This window comes from Jatropha curcas, chromosome 2 (genome assembly GCF_041381405.1).
Source record: "Jatropha curcas cultivar XTBG-Jc1 chromosome 2, XTBG_Jcur_1.0, whole genome shotgun sequence".
Taxonomy (NCBI): Eukaryota; Viridiplantae; Streptophyta; class Magnoliopsida; order Malpighiales; family Euphorbiaceae; genus Jatropha; species Jatropha curcas.
The window spans coordinates 3,518,749-3,537,836 of NC_143152.1; the positions used below are offsets into that span (position 1 = coordinate 3,518,749).

General features: G+C 34.5%; 1 pseudogene; it reads left to right on the forward strand.

The window, feature by feature from the left end:
- The first annotated feature begins 5,402 nt into the window (after window positions 1–5,402).
- LOC119369068 (cytochrome P450 93A2-like) lies at window positions 5,403–12,196 on the forward strand (annotated as a pseudogene).
- Window positions 12,197–19,088: the final 6,892 nt, after the last annotated feature.

The following is a 19,088-nucleotide window of genomic DNA, read 5'->3' on the forward strand; positions in this document are numbered from 1 at the left end:
CAATTTGCTTATCTGTTTTGACTTGCCTCATCTCAATTTCTTCTTGCAGAACTTTCTCTCTAACAAAGTGATAATGTACTTCCACATGTTTAGTTCTAGCATGAAAAACTGGATTTTCCGCTAGACGAATTGCTGATTGGTTATCACAGTACAACGGAACTGCATAATCTACTGGTTGATGTAGATCATTCATCAGTTGTATCAGCCAGGTGCTTTCTTGAGCTGCCACTGCTGCTGCTCGATACTCAGCTTCTGTGGTTGACAATGATACCGTCGGCTGTCTCTTACTACACCAAGAAATCGTTCCAGAACCAAGCTTAAACAAATACCTAGTTGTTGATCTCCTGGTATCATGATCTCCCGCATAGTCAGCATCACAGTAACCAACTAGTTTGCAATCTTTACCTTTCTTGTACAAAAGACCATAGTCAATTGTACTCTTCACATATCTTAGTATTCGTCGAACTACTTCCAAATGATGCTTCTTTGGATTTTGCATGTATCGACTCATCACGCCAACTGCATAAGAAATGTCAGGTCGAGTCAAGGTTAAGTAGATCAAACTACCTACCAATTGTCGATACATCGTTGCATCTTCCAAATCTTTTCCTTCATGTGTACACATTTTGGCATTTGGTTCCATTGGCGTCGAAATTGGCTTGCACTCGAGCATTCCAAACCTCTTCAATAAATCTTTGGAATATTTTTGCTGACAAAGAAATATCCCTTCTTGTGAACGATCAATCTCTAGACCAAGGAAGTGCTTGAGTTGTCCAAGTTCCTTCATTTGGAAACGGACTGATAAATTCTCCTTTGTCTGAAGAACTTCTGCCTCATCATCACCGGTTATGATCAAATCATCCACATACACTAGTATGATAGCTAGTTTTCCTCCATTGGCTTTGACAAATAAGCTAGAATCTGCAGGTGTTACTGAATAACCACTTTGAGTTAGAAATTCAGCAATCTTACCATACCATGCCCTGGGAGCTTGTTTTAATCCATAGAGTGCTTTCTGTAGCTTACACACATATTCAGGATGATCTTGACTCTGGAAACCCATTGGTTGAACCATATAGATCTCCCGATCCAGCTCTCCATGAAGAAAAGCATTTTTAACATCCATCTGCCATAAACTCCAATCTTTGTTGGCCGCCAGTGCAAGTAGGACTCGTACTGTTGTAAGTTTCACCACTGGACTAAACGTTTCATCATAGTCTAGTCCATATTGTTGAGAGAAACCACGCGCTACCAATCGTGCCTTGTACCTCTCGATTGACCCATCTGGACGACGCTTTATCTTGTAAACCCACTTACAGGATATGGGTTTCACATCTCTTGGCTTTGGTATAAGTTTCCAAGTTTGATTTTGCTCAAGTGCAGTAATTTCTTCTTTCATAGCTGTCATCCATTCTGAACTCTGCGATGCTTCTTCAAACGTCTCAGGTTCTGTTACAGCTTCTTCTTTAATTATAGCTGCATTGGCGTATTTGGGATTTGGCTTTCTAGTTCTTGTTGATCTTCGGAGTTGAGATTGTGGAGTTGATTCTTCCGGTTCACTGGACCCATCTTCTTCATCTGGTTGTTGATATACCCCAGTTTGCCAAGGATTCTGGCTTACTGTTTGTTCATCATCATTCTTCCATGGATCTTCAACTTTTTCTTGACTTGATTGAATTTGGACAGTATGCTCCCCCATATTCTGTTGCAGCTTGTCTTGAAATTCTTTTGAGTCTGGCAATACTCCCTTTTCTGAGGTCCACCATGAGGATGCTTCATCGAACACCACATCTCGTGATGTGTAGCACCTTCCACTTGTTGGATCACAACATTTCCACCCCTTTCTCTGGTTATCGTATCCCACAAAGATACATCTGATTGCTTTCTTATCGATCTTGCTACGTAGATTGTCAGGAACAAATACATAGCATACACAGCCAAATACTCGAAGGTAGCTATCTGTAGGTTTCTTTTTCCACAATTTCTCAAAGGGTGAAACAAAATCCAACCTTTGTTGAGGAAGTTTATTGATGACATGAGCTGCAGTTCTCATAGCTTCGGCCCAAAATCTTCCAGGTACATTTTTCGCATGTAACATGCTCTGGCAAATTTCTGCAAGATGCCGGTTCTTTCTCTCAGCTACACCATTTTGTTGTGGCGTGTTGGCACAAGTGTACTGATGACGTATTTGACATGCCCGTAGAAATTGAGAGAACTCTCCTGAGCTATATTCTCCCCCATTGTCTGTGCGCAAGCAATGAATCTTTTGCTCCACTTCTCCTTCAATCATCTCTTTGAACTCTTTGAACTTTGAGAATGCTTCAGATTTGTCTTTCATGAAGAAAACCCATACATATCTAGAGAAATCGTCAATGAACGTCACCATATACCGCATTCCGCCAATTGATGTTTGTCTAATAGGTCCAAACACATCAGAGTGAATTAACTCTAATGGTTTCTTTGCTTTGAACTTTGACTCCTCATATGGCAGTTGATGTGCTTTACCATATTGACATCCTGCGCAGACTGTATCCGTTCTCACATCAAGTTGAGGAAGTCCTTCAAGCATCGACTTCTTCACCATCATACTTAGCTTGGAATAGCTAACATGCCCTAATCGCATGTGCCATAGATCTGCTGTCTCATTTTTCCTTGTCTTGTCTACATATGCAGACTCTGCTGACATCACATAGACCGACTCCAATCGTTGCCCCTCCATTATCGGTTTTTCTAAGATTTTAAGATAACGATATACCTTTACATCTTGAGGACCGAACAAGACATAGTGGCCTGATGATGTCAATTGAGCCACGGATAGCAAATTTTTCTTCATTCCCTGAACATGATAGACATCTTCGAGTGGAACTTGATTGGGATTATATCGAGGTGTAATAATAGCTTTACCAATGTGAGCTATTGGTAACCTTGAGTTATCAGCCATTATCACAACACGATTTCCCTTATACTCAGATAGGTCTTGCAGCTTCTGTTTATCACCCGTCATGTGATTTGAGCAACCCGAGTCTACAATCCAATCATTCTTATAGTCTATTCGTTTTGCTGTTGTTACCGTAAGAGCTAATTCTTCTTCCTCCATAGCAAACGATGCTTCGGCATCCCAATCGTCTTCGATATTCTCCTTAGAACTGGAAGTAGCAGCATTACTTTCAGCGGACTTTTTCTTGGACCAACAATCTTTTGCCATATGGCCCATCTTCCCGCAATTGTAACACTCGCCATCAAACTTTCTACTACTGCCGCGATTCTTCGAAGCTCCCCCTTGACGAGAGCCTCCTTTTCCTTGGTGATTTTTCATCTTGTCACCACCCTTTTTAGATCCACCTTTGTTGTATTGTTTTGAACCACCTCTACTTTGGTTGGTGTAGAGCGCTTCCTCTTCACCCCTTAGCGAGACTCCTCCCATTTGTTTAGCCATAGCTTCTTGACCGGCCAACAAATTTTCAAACTCAACAAGAGATGGTTGTGTCGGCCATCCTTGTACTGCAGCAACAAAGCCTCGGTATTCGGGTCTCAAGCCATGGATAATTATTCTTTTTATCCTAGCTTCCCCAATAGCAGCTGTCGGATCTAATTCTGAAATTTCGCGACATATCGTCTTCACCTTGTGAAAGTATTGGGCAACCGTCATATCACGTTGCGCCATTGATAGAAGTTCATTCTCCAAAAGTTGCAATTTTGTATCGTTCTTCTTTGAAAAGAGTGTAGCAAACGTGTCCCACGCTTCGTTCGGTGTTTTGGCATCCCGAATGTGCTCCAACATTTCTTCTTCTATTGTGGTCTTTAAAGCAAACATTGCTTTGCCTGCTTTAATTTTCCACTTCCGTAAGACGCCGTTGGCATCTTCTATTGCCGGTTGTGTAACTTCACTACCACCGACGACTTCCCACAAGTCTTGACCTTGTAGGTAAGACTCCATACATGTTGCCCACATGTTGTAGTTTTGGTTGTTGAGCTTCTTGATTCCTCCACTGACATGAAGATCACCCATCTTTTGCCTTAAGTCAAATAAAATACCAAGAAAATTTCTTTCAGATGTGGAAGATCAGTCTAAGCTGCAACCACAGTGCCTACTTAAAATTATCCGTGTATTTAACTTGAACCTAGGCTCTGATACCAAATGTTGAATAAATTAGAATAATAAAACTCTAATTTATCAAGAAGAAGAAAAACACTCTTAAGAACTATCTAACAAAATTGCAAAGAAGAAGAACACTTAAGAAAGCTTTCAAAACGCTTTTATTTAAGCTTTGATCCTTGGATAATAAAACTCAAATACAAGGGGGGTATTTATAGATTACAAGAATCAATCTACACCATTCATTAAAATAAACACAAACTAATCTAGACCATTGAGATTAAAGAAATACTACCTAATTTTCACCTAACTAAAATGATGTAGGCAATGACATCAAATTAATTTGGTGTCCTAACTTTGACCTAACTTTGAATTTCAACAATTGGGCTAATATTGATCTTTAACATTTGGTATGTCAAGTTAAGCACATTACACAATGTGGGCATTTATTACTCTATAATGATTGATTGTATGTTGAATTGTTGGCTCGAAAAAGAAAAGAAGAAAAAAAAAAAGGATTGAAGAGGATTCAAAACTAGTGCATTGGAGATAGATTTTTAAAATTCAACGTCTACAATTAGACATTCAACCACATCATCATTCACATTTTCTATTTTATATGGTACATCAATCAGAATCCACATAAACATTATAACACATTTTTAAAACAAAATTTCATTTTATTAATGTGACAATTAAATGAGAGTAATTCCCACTGTGATTGAAAATGCTTTTAGCAAACTAAAAATTTTAGCATTTAAGAAGTCTACAAGCAAATTAGTGTTGCTTGCGGAAGCTTGATACCTAGTGCATGTTGTAGTCATATCTTGCAATATAATATTTAATCAACAATATGGTGGTTGCACCGATATATCATTTGGTGACGAGTGACAAAACAAAAACATCATTTGGTTTAGGGTTTCATTAGTTGAAATTGTGTAATCCAAATATATCAATTTGGGTACCTCGTGACTACGTTATGGAATGACATTATTTTTTATTACAATAAACTTATTAGTGCTATGTCCCGATAATTAAATTCAAATTGATCATGAGTACTAAATTAGGATCCATACCTATGTCAAATTCTTTTATTAATATCTAAACCCGAAAAAATAATTGAATTCGTCCTTTTCTAAAAAAGGAAAAAAAAATCTGATTTAGCTAACAGTGATTTTTAGATTTAATATTTCAAATTCTTTCCATTTTCTATTTATTCTAAGCAGCTCTATTACTAACAGAGCTCCCCTCATATAAACAGTGCCTACAAACCTTCAATTAAATCACAAAGATTCAAACATCAAACATGGCTGATATTCAAGATTACATGTTTCACTTTCTCATATGGCTAGCATCTGTTATTGCAGTTAGAGCAATACTACAATAATTTCAAACCACCGGCCATCTTCCACCAAAACCACCAGCCCTACCAATCATTGGACACCTCCATCTCCTTCCTCCATTACCTCATCAAGCTCTTCACAAGCTTTCAACTCGCTACGGATCATTAATTCACCTATCCCTTGGTTCTGTCCCTTGCATTGTTGTTTCCTCTCTAGAGATGGCAAAAGATTTCCTCAAAACACACGAAATCTATTTCTTGGATTGTCCAAAAGTGGCTGCGGTGGATTACCTCACATATGGCTCAGCTTATTTCGCCTTCACTCCTTGTGGACCTCACTGGAAGTTCATGAAGAAAATTTGCATGACAGAACTTCTCGGAGGTCGAATGTTAGACCAGCTCTTCCCAGTTAGGCGTGAAGAGATAGCACAGTTTTTGCTCACCATACTAACGAAAGCAAATGCAGGTGAATCTTTTGAAGTTGGACGACAGCTTCTAAGGCTAACCAATAATGTAATATCAAGAATAACTATGAGCGAGAGGTGTTCAGATAATGAAGATGAAGCCAATGAGGTTAGAGAGTTGGTGCGAGATGTTTTTGAGGTTGCAGGGAAATTCAATTTGTCAGACTATATTTGGTTTTGCAAGAACGTGGATTTGCAGGGATTTAGAAGAAGGGTTGAGAAAGTTAGTGAAAAGCTTGACAAAATGATGCAGAGGATCATAGCAGAACATGAAGAGGCAAGGAAGATAAACAAGGAAAGAGGTGAAGGAGATTCAGTGAAAGGTTTACTTGATATTTTACTTAACATATCAGAAGATGAGAACTCAGAAATGAAATGGACTAAAGAAAAACATCAAGTCATTTATCCCGGTAATGTATCATTTCCTTAACTCATATCCTTGTAATAATAGCTAAAGTAACATTATGATCATTCGACGTCTCATGTCAGCATTTTTACATGATATATTTCTAGCTGGGACTTGTGGGTTAGGTGGCTTCGAAATCCCACATCGAAAAAAAGGGAAGGGAGTGGGGTGCTTTTTGGCTATAAAAGGAGCCTAGCTCCTTAAGTTCAGTGAAATATAAATTTGGCAGTATCCGAGGACGTAGGTAAAATTGGCCGAACCTCGTTAAATTTTGGTGTCCTCTCTTATTTATTGCTTTTGTCTTTATTTATTTAATAGCTATTGTTGGGCAAAATATTTTTGGTGGTTATTGCCTAATTAATTACTTCTAGGTAAATTCTGTCAAACGACACGAATTTAGTCCAAGGCAAGTGGATTTTAAGTGAGACCGTTTGTGACTCTTCCACTTATCTGGGAATTTACCTGGCGTAATTACTCAGTACAGTAATTCACAAATTGTGTTTAATTTGGTGGAAAAAGCTCAATTTCCACAACAATTGGTATCAGAGTCAAGGTTACTAAGTATTCACTGTGGTTGCAGCATAGTCTGATCTGCCACATAAAAAAGTTCATTGGTTGTGTTCCGCATTTTGAAAATTTGATTTTATAGCTATTAAATATTTAAAGCAGAAATGACAGATGGAAAGAAAAATACCACACTTGCTACAACATCAACCGTAGTATGAAATACTGTATCAAATGCAAGATTTACAGTGGAGATTTTCGATGGCACCGGTCATTTCGTCATGTGGCAAAGTGAACTTCTAGACGCTCTCTTTCAGCAAGGTCTAGATGTTGCTATTAAAGAAGAGAAACCAAATGAGATGGAGGAGAGTGAATGGAGGACCATCAATCGTTTGACATGTGGTACAATTCGATCGTGTCTTTCTAGAGAGCAAAAATATGCTTTTTCGAAAGAAACTTCTGCAAACAAATTGTGGAAGGCATTGGAGGAGAAATTTTTGAAGTAAAACAATCAGAACAAACTCTTCATGAAGAAGAAATTGTATTGCTTCAATTATGTTCTTGGTACCACTATGAATGAACACATCACAAAGTTTAATCAGTTGGTGGCTGATTTGTTTAATTTGGATGTGATATTTGGAGATGAAGATTTGGCATTGTTGTTGCTGGCATCTCTTCCTGATGAATTTGACCATCTTACAATGACTCTAATCCACGGGAATAAAGATGTCACTTTCAGTGAAGTTTGTGCTGATCTTTACAGCCATGAACTGAGAAAGATAGAAAAGAAAGAAAAGGCAACTGAAGTAGAAGCTTTGGTGGTTAGAGGTCTTTCATGAAGCCAAAAGAAAGGGGGAAAGACAAGTAGATCCCATTCAAAAGCCAGAGTTGAAAAAGATGAGTGTGCCTTTTGTCGTGAGAAAGGTCACTGGAAGAAAGATTGTCCAAAGCTGAAAGCCAAAGGCAAAGCTGTTATTGATTCAAACATAGTTGGGTATGATGATGAAGACTCAGACTTCTCATTAGTTATCATGGCATCTATAGACAATTCATCAGCAAATTTGACAAGTTCTGGTGAGGTATGGCTGCTAGACTCTACATGCAGTCATCATATGAGTCCCCATCGAGACTGGTTTTTTGACTTTAAAGAACTTGAAAATGAAGTTGTCTATACTGCAAATAATGTTCCTTGCTTCACAGAAGGGATTGGTTCAATTCGTTTAAAGAATCATGATGGGTCAATCAGGATCCTGACTGATGTTCGATATGTACCGAGTTTGACAAAATCTCATTTCAGTGGGAGTCCTAGAATCAAAAGGACTATAATTGCAACAGATGGAATGATGAAAATCATCTCGGGTGCACTTGTGGTGATGAAAAGAGTTCGGAGAAGGAATAATTTGTATTACTATCAGGGTAATACAATTATTGGATCGACAACAGCAGTTGTTTCTAGTGATGACAAAGAGTTGGAAACAACTAGATTGTGGCATAGGTGTTTGGGACATGCAGGTGAAAAATCCTTGAAAACATTGTCAGATCAGGGATTATTGAAAGATGTCAAAACCTGCAAGTTGGACTTCTGTGAGCATTGCACCAAAGGAAAGCAGTCAAAGGTGAAATTTGGCACCGAAATCCATAATACCAAGGGTATTTTGGACTATGTTCGCTCTGATGTATGGGGACCCTCTACAACGGCTTCTTTAGGTGGCAAACATTATTATGTGACCTTTGTTGATGATTTCTCTCGAAGGGTTTGGGTGTATGCTTTGAAGTCAAAAGATGAAGTGCTAGGAGTTTTCCTCAAATGGAAAAAATTGATGGAAACTCAGACTGGCAGACGCATAAAATGTCTCCGAACAGACAATGGAGGAGAATACAAAAATGATGCTTTTGATAAAATCTGCGCAGATGAAGGCATTGTTCGACACTTCATAGTTAGAAATACACCGCAACAGAATGGAGTGGCAGAACGCATGAACCGAACGTTGCTGGAGAAAGTTCGGTGTATGTTGTCTAATGCTGGGTTAGACAAGAAATTTTAGGTTGAGGCTTTGTCATATGCATGCCATCTCATTAATCGATTACCATCAACTGCTATTGGTGGCAAAACACCTATAGAGTTATGGTGTGGAGAACCTGCTAATGATTATGATTCCTTACGTGTATTTGGTTCCACTGCATACTATCATGTTAAGGAATCGAAGCTGGATCCAAGAGCTAAGAAAGCCATTTTCATGGGGATAAGCACAGGTGTTAAAGGCTATCGACTATGGTGTACAGAATCAAAGAAAATAATCTTTAGCAAAGATGTCACTTTTGATGAATCTACCATGTTAAAAAAGGTGAAAGTAGAGCAGTCAGACGGTACTCCACAACAGGTGGAGGATACTCCACAACAGGTGGAGTTTGATAGAACAATCCCAGTGGCAGGTACTGAACCTGCAGAAACTCCTGAGGTAGAAGGAGGGTCAGATGAAGACGAGGTTCAACTCCAAGAACCTCCACAACAACTTGAGTCAATTGCACTTGATAGGCCAAGAAGAGTTATAAGAAAGCCTGCTCGTTTTGATGATGTGGTGGCCTATGCATCTCCAATTGCAGATGATAGCATTCCATCCACTTTTAATGAAACTGTCAAAAGTTCAGAAGAAGTAAAGTGGAGAAAAGCTATGGAAGATGAAATGAAGTCCCTTTATAAGAATCAGACGTGGAACTTAGTTGATCCACCAAAGGGAAAGAAGGCAATTGGATGCAAATGGATATATGCAAAGAAAGAAGGATTTCCTGACAGAGACAATGTTCACTATAAGGCAAGGTTGGTAGCTAAAGGCTACGCTCAGATGGAGGGAATTGATTATAATGAAGTGTTTTCTCCATTTGTAAAACATTCCTCCATTCGGATTTTGTTAGCCTTGGTAGAACAGTTTGATTTGGAACTAGTTCAATTGGATGTAAAAACTGCATTTTTACATGGAGATCTGGAAGAGGAAATCTATATGATTTAGCCATAAGGATTCAAAGTTGCTGGAAAGGAGAATATGATATGCAAACTTAAAAAATCGCTTTATGGATTGAAGCAGTCTCCGAGGCAGTGGTGCAAGCGATTTGATAAGTTTATGCAAGGGCAGAAGTACACGAGAAGCAAATACGATCATTGTGTGTATTTGCACAAGCTACAAGATGACTCTTTCATTTATCTTCTTTTGTATGTTGATGATATGCTGATAGCCTCAAAGAATAAAGAAGAAATTGAGAATATGAAGAATCAATTGATTCAAGAATTTGAAATGAAAGATCTGGGTGAAGCAAAAAGGATTCTCAGCATGGGGATAACCAGAGATAGGAAATTAGGGAGACTTTGTCTGAATCAGAAGCAATATCTGAGAAAGATACTAAAGCGTTTTGGTATGGATGACAAAATCAAGCCTGTTAGTATACCTCTTGCTCCTCATTTCAAACTCAGTGCAACTCAGTCGCCAAAAAATGATGTAGAAAGGGAGTACATGTCAAGAGTTCCCTATGCGAATGCTGTAGGGAGCTTGATGTATGTTATGGTGTGTACAAGACCAGACATTTCACAGGCAGTTGGAGTTGTGAGCAGATACATGCATGATCCTGGCAAAGATCATTGGCAAGCTGTAAAATGGATTCTGCGGTATCTTCTGAACACTGTGGATGTTGGATTGATTTTTGAGCAGGATAAGAATAGTGGTCAACGCATAGTCGGATATTGTGATTCTGATTATGCCGGTGATTTGGATAAACGTCGATCAACTACTGGTTATGTGTTTACTGTTGCAAAAGCACCAGTTAGTTGGAAGTCTACTTTGCAGTCAACAGTGGCTTTGTCTACAATAGAGGCAGAGTATATGGCAGTTACAGAAGCTGTGAAGGAGGAAATTTGGCTTCAACGATGAATTGGGAATTAGGCAAAACAACATTGTTGTACATTGCGATAGCCAAAGTGCTATTCACTTGGCAAAGAACCAAGTTTATCATGCAAGGACGAAGCATATCGACGTTTGATTTCATTTTGTTAGAGAAATTTTGGAGGAAGGACAGGTTCAACTCCAGAAGATTCAAACTGCTGAGAATCCTGCTGATATGATGACAAAAGTGGTGACAGCTATCAAGTTCAAACACTGTTTGGACTTGATCAATATTATTAAAAATTGAAGCTTGGCACTGCCAAGCACATTTGAAGACATTACAACTTTGTAAGAGAGAGCAGAAGTTTGCATTGGTGGGATTTTCGCCAAGGTGGAGATTGTAGGTTAGGTGGCTTGGAAATCCCACATCAAAAAAAAGGGAAGGGAGTGGGGTGCTTTTTGGCTATAAAAGGAGCCTAGCTCCTTAAGTTTTATTCATCCCAACTTGTCTTCTAATACCTAGTGAGTTGGACAAGTTTCTCTCCTCTCTCAATTTGTATAATTCTTCAGTGAAATATAAATTTGGTAGTGTCCGAGGACGTAGGCAAAATTGGCCGAACCTTGTTAAATTTTGGTTTTCTCTCTTATTTATTGCTTTTGTCTTTATTTATTTAATAGCTATTGTTGGGCAAAATACTTTTGGTGGTTATTGTCTAATTAATTACTTCTAGATAAATTCTGTCAAACGACACAAATTTAGTCCAAGGCAAGTGAATTTTAAGTGAGACCGTTTGTGACTCCTCCACTTATCTGAGAATTTACCTGGCGTAGTTACTCAGTACAGTAATTCACAATTGTGTTTAATTTGGTGGAAAAAGCCCAATTTCCAGAACAGGACTGACACATCCGCCATTACGATAGAATGGGAACTAGCAGAGCTAATAATCACCCAGACATTATGAAGAAAGCAAAGGAAGAAATAGATTTTGCGGTAGGAAAGAGCAGACTAGTGGAAGAATCAGATAAAACTAACCTCCCCTACCTCCAATCTATAGTGAAGGAAACATTAAGGATTCACCCACCAGGCCCATTAATTGTAAGAGAGTCAAGTAAAGATTGCACTGTCAATGGATATGAAATTCCTGCAAAACTCGACTGTTTGTCAATGTATGGGCTCTTGGAAGGGGGCCAAACTACTGGGAAAACCCACTTGAATTTTGCCCAGAAAGGTTTTTTGATACACAGGCAAATGCAAACAACTGGGTAGATGTCAGAGGGCAGTATTTCCATCTGTTGCCATTTGGAAGTGGAAGAAGAGGATGCCCTGGAACTTCACTAGCACTTCAACTGGTACAAACAACACTTGCTGCCATCATTCAATGCTTTAAATGGAAAGTTGATGGAGGGAATAGTAGTGTTGACATGGAAGAAGGACCTGGTATAACACTTCTAAGGGCTAATCCCTTAATTTGTGCTCCAGTGACTAGGCTAAACCCATTTCCATCATTCTAACAGGGAGTTACAAGGCACTAGTTAGACGTAGAATGTACTAAAGACCACTGGGTTATTTTTAGAAAAAAAAAAAATTCAAGTTTAATGCAGTTGTGCATAACATTCTAAAATCCAAAAGCCAAAATTAATTTGTTTCTTCTTGTGCAATAAATGAGTTTATGATATACTTTCACAGTTTCACTTACTAGATTTAGCTGAGCGCGTGGAGCAAATGAATTGTATGAAATTTTGTGAAATTTATTAGTATAAATTTAAATTTATTTTAGTATGAAAAAAAAAATGAAGAATTAAATTCTACAAAATAAATTTTATAAATTTGGATATAATTAAACTACATTCTATTAAAAAAAAATGTAAAATTTACAAATGAATTCCATGAATTTAAATAATTCAAAATTTTATGACTAAACTATCAATCCTTCTAATATTATAAAATTGTTGTGCCAATGATATTTTAGAAAATAAAAAAATGAATTTTAAATTTTAAATTTATTCCAAATATGAAAATTCATTTGCTAAAGAATTTTAAAAGCAAATGAATTCCATTGAAATCATTTATGGCAAACGGACCATTAGAGGCTACAACTATTTAACAGAATATTTCAAAATAGTTTTTTCTAATTTTATTTAGAAAAAAATCAATAATAGCTTAAGTAGAAATATAAAAATAAAAATAATAAAAAAAATAATATTTTAAATACTATATTAAATTATCACTTAATATAAGTTATATGTAGAACTAAAATTTACCTATTGATACCGTTATAACATGTCAAAATACCCTCTCTGTTTCACTTTAATAGAAATATTTTATCTTTTCACAATAATTAAGAAAATGATTGACACATATTAATTTTCTAAAAATAAATAGTAGAAAGCTCAAATTCCCTTCTTAAAGTTAAAAACTCCATATTTAATTTACTACAAAACCTATGCTAATTTTATCTTATATTAAAGCACCACAATTATAGTACTTCTATCTTTACACCAAAAAAAAAAAAAAAAAAAAGAGTAGTACTTCTATCACATTTTTTTCATGTCTTGATATAATGAAAAACTTTTAATTTAATAAAAAAGAGAATTAAATATACCCATAAAAATAAATTACCCCAAATAAATATGGATAAAATAGAAAAAAATTATTAATCTGTTCTCAAAATCATAAATGAGCACTTAAATGGAACAAAGTAAAGTACTTATTTCCAAATATTTTATTGTATTGTTGCTGAATCAACTTCTATTTCTATATATGTTGTTTTATTTCAAGATGCATATGAAGATCAATAGAAAAGCTCATAGAAAATTGTTATTTATACGCTTTCGGTAGTGTCCCTGTGACGAATGAATTTTTTTCAAAGCAAAGTAAATTGTTCTCTTTCATTTTTCTCTTTCCTCAGCATATCAAAGAACATTGAAAATTTCTTTCATAATTTATCTACAATCTCGATGTTTTTCTTTTACTCTATAATGGTTTCAGGGAGAGAAATATAGAAAAAGGGAGAAAATGAAATAAAATAAGATTGGATTTTCATTTACTCTTGATTTGTTTCTTTATTGAAGGGATTTATAGTGCAACCATGCTCATATTTTCTTTTTTTTTTTTTTTTTCTCGTTGGTACGGAGTGGAAGGAATAAGTATTGATTTGCATATGATTATACATCATCACTCAATTTTTTCTCTTTTTCTCTTTTAGCTCAAGTTTATTCATATATATATATATATGTGTGTGTTCAGCTTTATGATAATCTTTTTTCATTATCAACGAGGATAGTTATCTAATATTGCACACCACTAGGCAATAATAATAATAATTATTATTATTATTAGACAATTGTAACTTTTTAAAAAAATACTATGCAATTGTTATTAGATAAGTGAAAAAAAATAATCTATCAATAGAATATATGTACATAACTAATTTATTTATTTTTAAATTATATTGCTAAATTAAATTTAAAGTTCTTTACATTAATTTTTAACTTTTTCGTAAAAGGAACTATAATTCATTATATATATATATATATATATATATATATATATATATAATTTCGTAATAAAGTAACCCGTGCATTGCTCGGGTATTCTCTTAGTTAAACATGTATTTTCAAAAAGTGGTTAAAGGAAAGATTTATTTACACCTATATATGAGTCAACCTATTTATCAAATCAATTATAAACGGTGTTTTGATTTAAACTAGAGTTTTTTTACTATAAAGTGAAAAAAAAAAACACAAAGCACTAATATTTTTTTTGAAAAATATTTTTTTAATTGGCTTGATATATAGAACCACCTGTATAACAAATGTGGCAAGAAATTTCCCGTGCTGGCATAAGTTGCCTTCCCCCTCTCAACTTTGTTACATTTTCCTTAATTTTTTTTTTGTTTGAATGGAAAACATTTTCCTTAATTTTAGATTCTCATCAACTTAGGCTCATTTGTTATAGTTGTTTGTTTTTAGTTTTTTATTTATTAGAAACATAAAGCTGTTTTCAGTTTTTACTTACTTATTTCTCAAAACTGTTTTTTTCTTCTAAAATTATTTTTTCCTTTCTTTTAGTTCATGATGTGAACAATTCTTCCAGTTATCAAATCTCTCCCTTATTAAGCCATTAAAGATTTTAGTTAATAATAAAAAAATCTAAAAATATAAAATCTAAGACAAAATAATTAAAAGTATTTCACACTTTAAGTTTTAAATTCAAAATTAAATTAACTATTGATTATTATGTATACAATCAATTGAATGAAAATATAATATCCAAGTATTATAATTATAATAAATAAATAATACTAAATGACGTTAGATTTATATGGATAGAGAAAATAAAAATAAATATAAAAATAATATTAAATAGAGAAGGGATGAAAACAAAAACATAGAATTTGAATAGAGATAATAAAACTAATACTTATATATTTTGGATAAATGAATGACATTAAATTTATATGGATAGAAAATAATAATAATACAACTTTATGAGGACAAGTCTTATTAAAAATGAAAAAAAAAAAAAAGAGTAATGTAGAATAAAATAGAAAGCACAATTATACAATCCATTATTTGTGGTTTCATAAAATTTATTTTTTATTTTAAAAAATAATTTTCTGGAAAGTAAAAAAAAAATTAAACAAATAAATTTTATTTATTTTAAAAAAATAAAAAATACAAAACTTAATCTAAAACAAACAACACTTAAAAAGTTACATTCGCAACCACATGTAATAAGAAACACAAAAACATAGCTTTGATTCTCTTAAATTTTCGTAATTCACGTGATTCCATTCCTAAAAGGAAGAGTATTCCATTGCACTTCTTCTTGGTTTTACGTGTGTACACTGCATTAAAATATAAGGGTTTTTATTAAAATAAAAGTAATTATGATCCTATACTAAAAAAATAATAAAATAAAAATAATTTTTAAAAACTTATATTTTTATTGATTTGATTTACAGATGAATTTATAGATCCGGTATAAGTAAATATAATCAAAATAGACTAACTTTCTTGATTATTAATTATATTGATAATATTTGTCAGAGTGATACTTAAACTAAACTTTAATCAGAGACGCCGCACTGAAATTTAGAAAAACCACAAAGGCAAAAAAGGAAAAAAAAATGTAAGAAAAGAATATGTAAGCACCCGTCCTCTTTGTTGTTCATTTCCGCTTTTTTTTTATTCCCTTAAATATTAATACACGTCATTCAACGAACAACTCAAACAAAAATTAGAAATTACATAATTTTTTATACATGCTTATACGTTCTCCGGGGATAGTTGATTATAATTAGTCAACTATTTATGCTAAATGGAAAAAATATAGTACAAAATATATGATTATAGTTTTAATAGTCAGTCAACATCTCAACAACAACTAATTAAAGTTTAACAAATACAAAACTAATTTAATTTTATCAAATACATGATGTAATTCACTGAAAAAACGGTAATTATTAACGGAAATTTTCATTGATAAATATAAAAAAATCACTGGCAAACCGATTTATCAACCATTTACCGATAATGAATCATCCCTAGGCAAAACAATAGTAAGTAAATATTTATCAACCAAAACCTATTTTGTCCATGAATTAGCAACGATAAATCCCTCGGGATATAGTAAATTTCTTCGGTAAATTTAGTTAAAAAATGGTATTATTCCGTCGGTTGATTTTCCATCGGCATTTTTTTGCTAAACCATCGTTACAGTCCTCATAATACGTCGAAAAATCATTGTAATGATTTACTTAATTTGTGTAAGTACCATATTTTTTTGTCAGTATCATTTACAATCAGTCGGCAATCTGTTAAAAAATTTAAATATTTTTTTAAATCGAATTCCATTGGTAAATGGACGGTCCGACTGTAAAACATTATTAATTTTAAAAGTTAATTTGTAAAATCTTATTTCAAAAATTATCAGACCCATTGAAAAGCAATATAAGTAAGAAATTTATTTTTGCGAATTCATGACAATCAAATGCTGCACAATCAACCATATATGCATACACATGTATCACAATAGCTGCAATTTATATATATATCAACTTACAATAGCTTCTTTTTTTTTTTTTGGGTTTCTTAACCAACAGTATCACATAATATTCATTTTGTATTAAAAAAGAAAAAGGCTCTAGCCATTTCTTTGTAGCTCTCTCTTTTTTGTGTTCTTCTACATTTTTTTCTAAACTACCATCGACTGTTTCTTTGATCGGCGGTGGTTTCTTTTCGTCTTTTTTTATTATTTTTTTTATTAGTTTTTTTTTCTAATAATTGCTAAACCTATGATCGTTTGGAATAAATTTTGAATTTATTTTCTCAGATCTGTAATAGTTAATAGATCTTGAATGTTTTTGATACTCTTTTACTGGGATTATTACTTTCTCTCCTTTCATAGGGTTGCTCCTTGTTATTGAGAAATTTTATGTGGATCTTTTATTTCTCGAGCAGTTCGAAAGACAAAGTGGATTGTTGGTTGCTTATGGTTGAAGACTTTAGATCTTCAAGTTCGGGTAAGTTTGTTTCACCAATGGAGTTTGATAATGCGGCATATTCCTTCATTAAAATTTGATATATTAAACTCTTCTATGGGTGTTGGTTGTAATAAGTTTCGAAAAAAATAATGTTCGAGACAGTATTGTGGAAGGTTTTTTTTATCGTCCTATTCGAACATAGACCAATCTTTTATCCGAAAGATTAACCTTTTTTGCCAAGATCAAGAATATCTTCATACAGAAGACTTCAATTTTCTATATTTGTATTTCTGATTCCTATAGAAATATTATGATGTATTCAACTTATATTTATTATTAATGAATAATTAAGTTTTTTTTTTAAATATACAACAGCCAACTGATAGTGCTAATTTTTATTATAATTTTTATTAAGATTTCTAGCATTTTTAATTTATCTAAATTAGTTTTAATGTAATATTGTTATATTTTCACTTAAAAGCTTCCTTGAAACACAACTCACTTGATTTTGAGGAAAAGTATAGGATTTTGCAAGAAAAGGACAAAAATAAGGCATAACATAGTTAGCACGCTTCAGCCCGTGCTAAGGCGCACGGCCGTGCCAAACACAAGGCAAATCAAAGTAAAGAGCTAGAGGCACGCCCGCCCCAGCCCATGCTAAAGCGCCCGCCCTAGCCCATGCTAAAGCGCACGCCTGTGCCTTAAATGCCTCGGACTTCTAGAAAGATGCACGCCCCAGGCCGTGCCAAGGAGCACGCCCGTGCGCGCACTGGAGATAGAAACTTGGCCCGTGCAGCTGAAGCACGCCCGTGCTACACAACTTCCAGACTTCCAGAGGAGTGCACGCCCACAGCTGTGCCAGTACGCACGCTCGTGCCCTAGAACTCCCCCAGACCGTGCTGATCAACACGACCCGTGCTGAGAACCTCATGCTTCCAGAGCTTGGCACGCCCCAGACCGTGCCAGGCAGCACGCCCGTGCCAATCAAGAAAACCTAAATTTAAGTCAAAGGTTGCCAACTAATTCCTACCATTTTCACAGGATACTTTGGATACTCTCTTCACATACCAGTCAAAGTTCAACCATATGCATTTGAAAAGCCATAATTGAGAGCAATTTATGGCTTGATTTAGAACTTTTCCACCTCACAAAATTGGACTTTACTCATTAAAGCATAAGGCTTGTTCCCCCAAGAAGTCTATATAAAGAGGGGAAGAAGCCATTCCAAGGTATCCCACACATTACACTACACTCCACTCCACTCTCCATCTTTCTCTCATTTTATAGCTTGCATATAGTTTTATTTTTAGAAGTTAAGTATTCAGGAGTTGTGCAAAGTTTCAAGGAAGCCATCCAAGCAATTCGTCACTAGTTCTTATTTCTAAACTCTTAATCTTGTTTATTTCTTTCATTATCCTTATTGATTATGAAATATTTTTGAAGTATTATTGGGTTTTATTTAAGTACTATGTATAACTAAATTCTTATACTAGGGGTTTGATGTAGCTTAATCTCTCTTCCAATTAGATTTATTTTTCCTTATTCAAGTTATGATTTATTGATGAACTTAATGCTTGTAGGCAGAATTTTCCCATAAATTGATTTATTTCAATTATCACTATCGGAAGAAGGATCTTTGATAAGAAAAGGTTAATAAAACACATGTGAGAATAATAACTTGATGCGAAAGCTATATGGTTTGACTCATGGGGGTTTTTATGATTTATCAACCTTAAATTGTAAATTCATGAACCACTACATAACTTAATGATTTAATTCATATTTGATTGCGCTATTGGAAGATAGGTAATTAAATGGAATTAAAATAGCTAGCAACACATCGGAAGAGCTTGTTAGTGAATTCAGAGTTGTTTCCCCTACTTGAATAATTAAATTGATAATGAACTAATGAAATA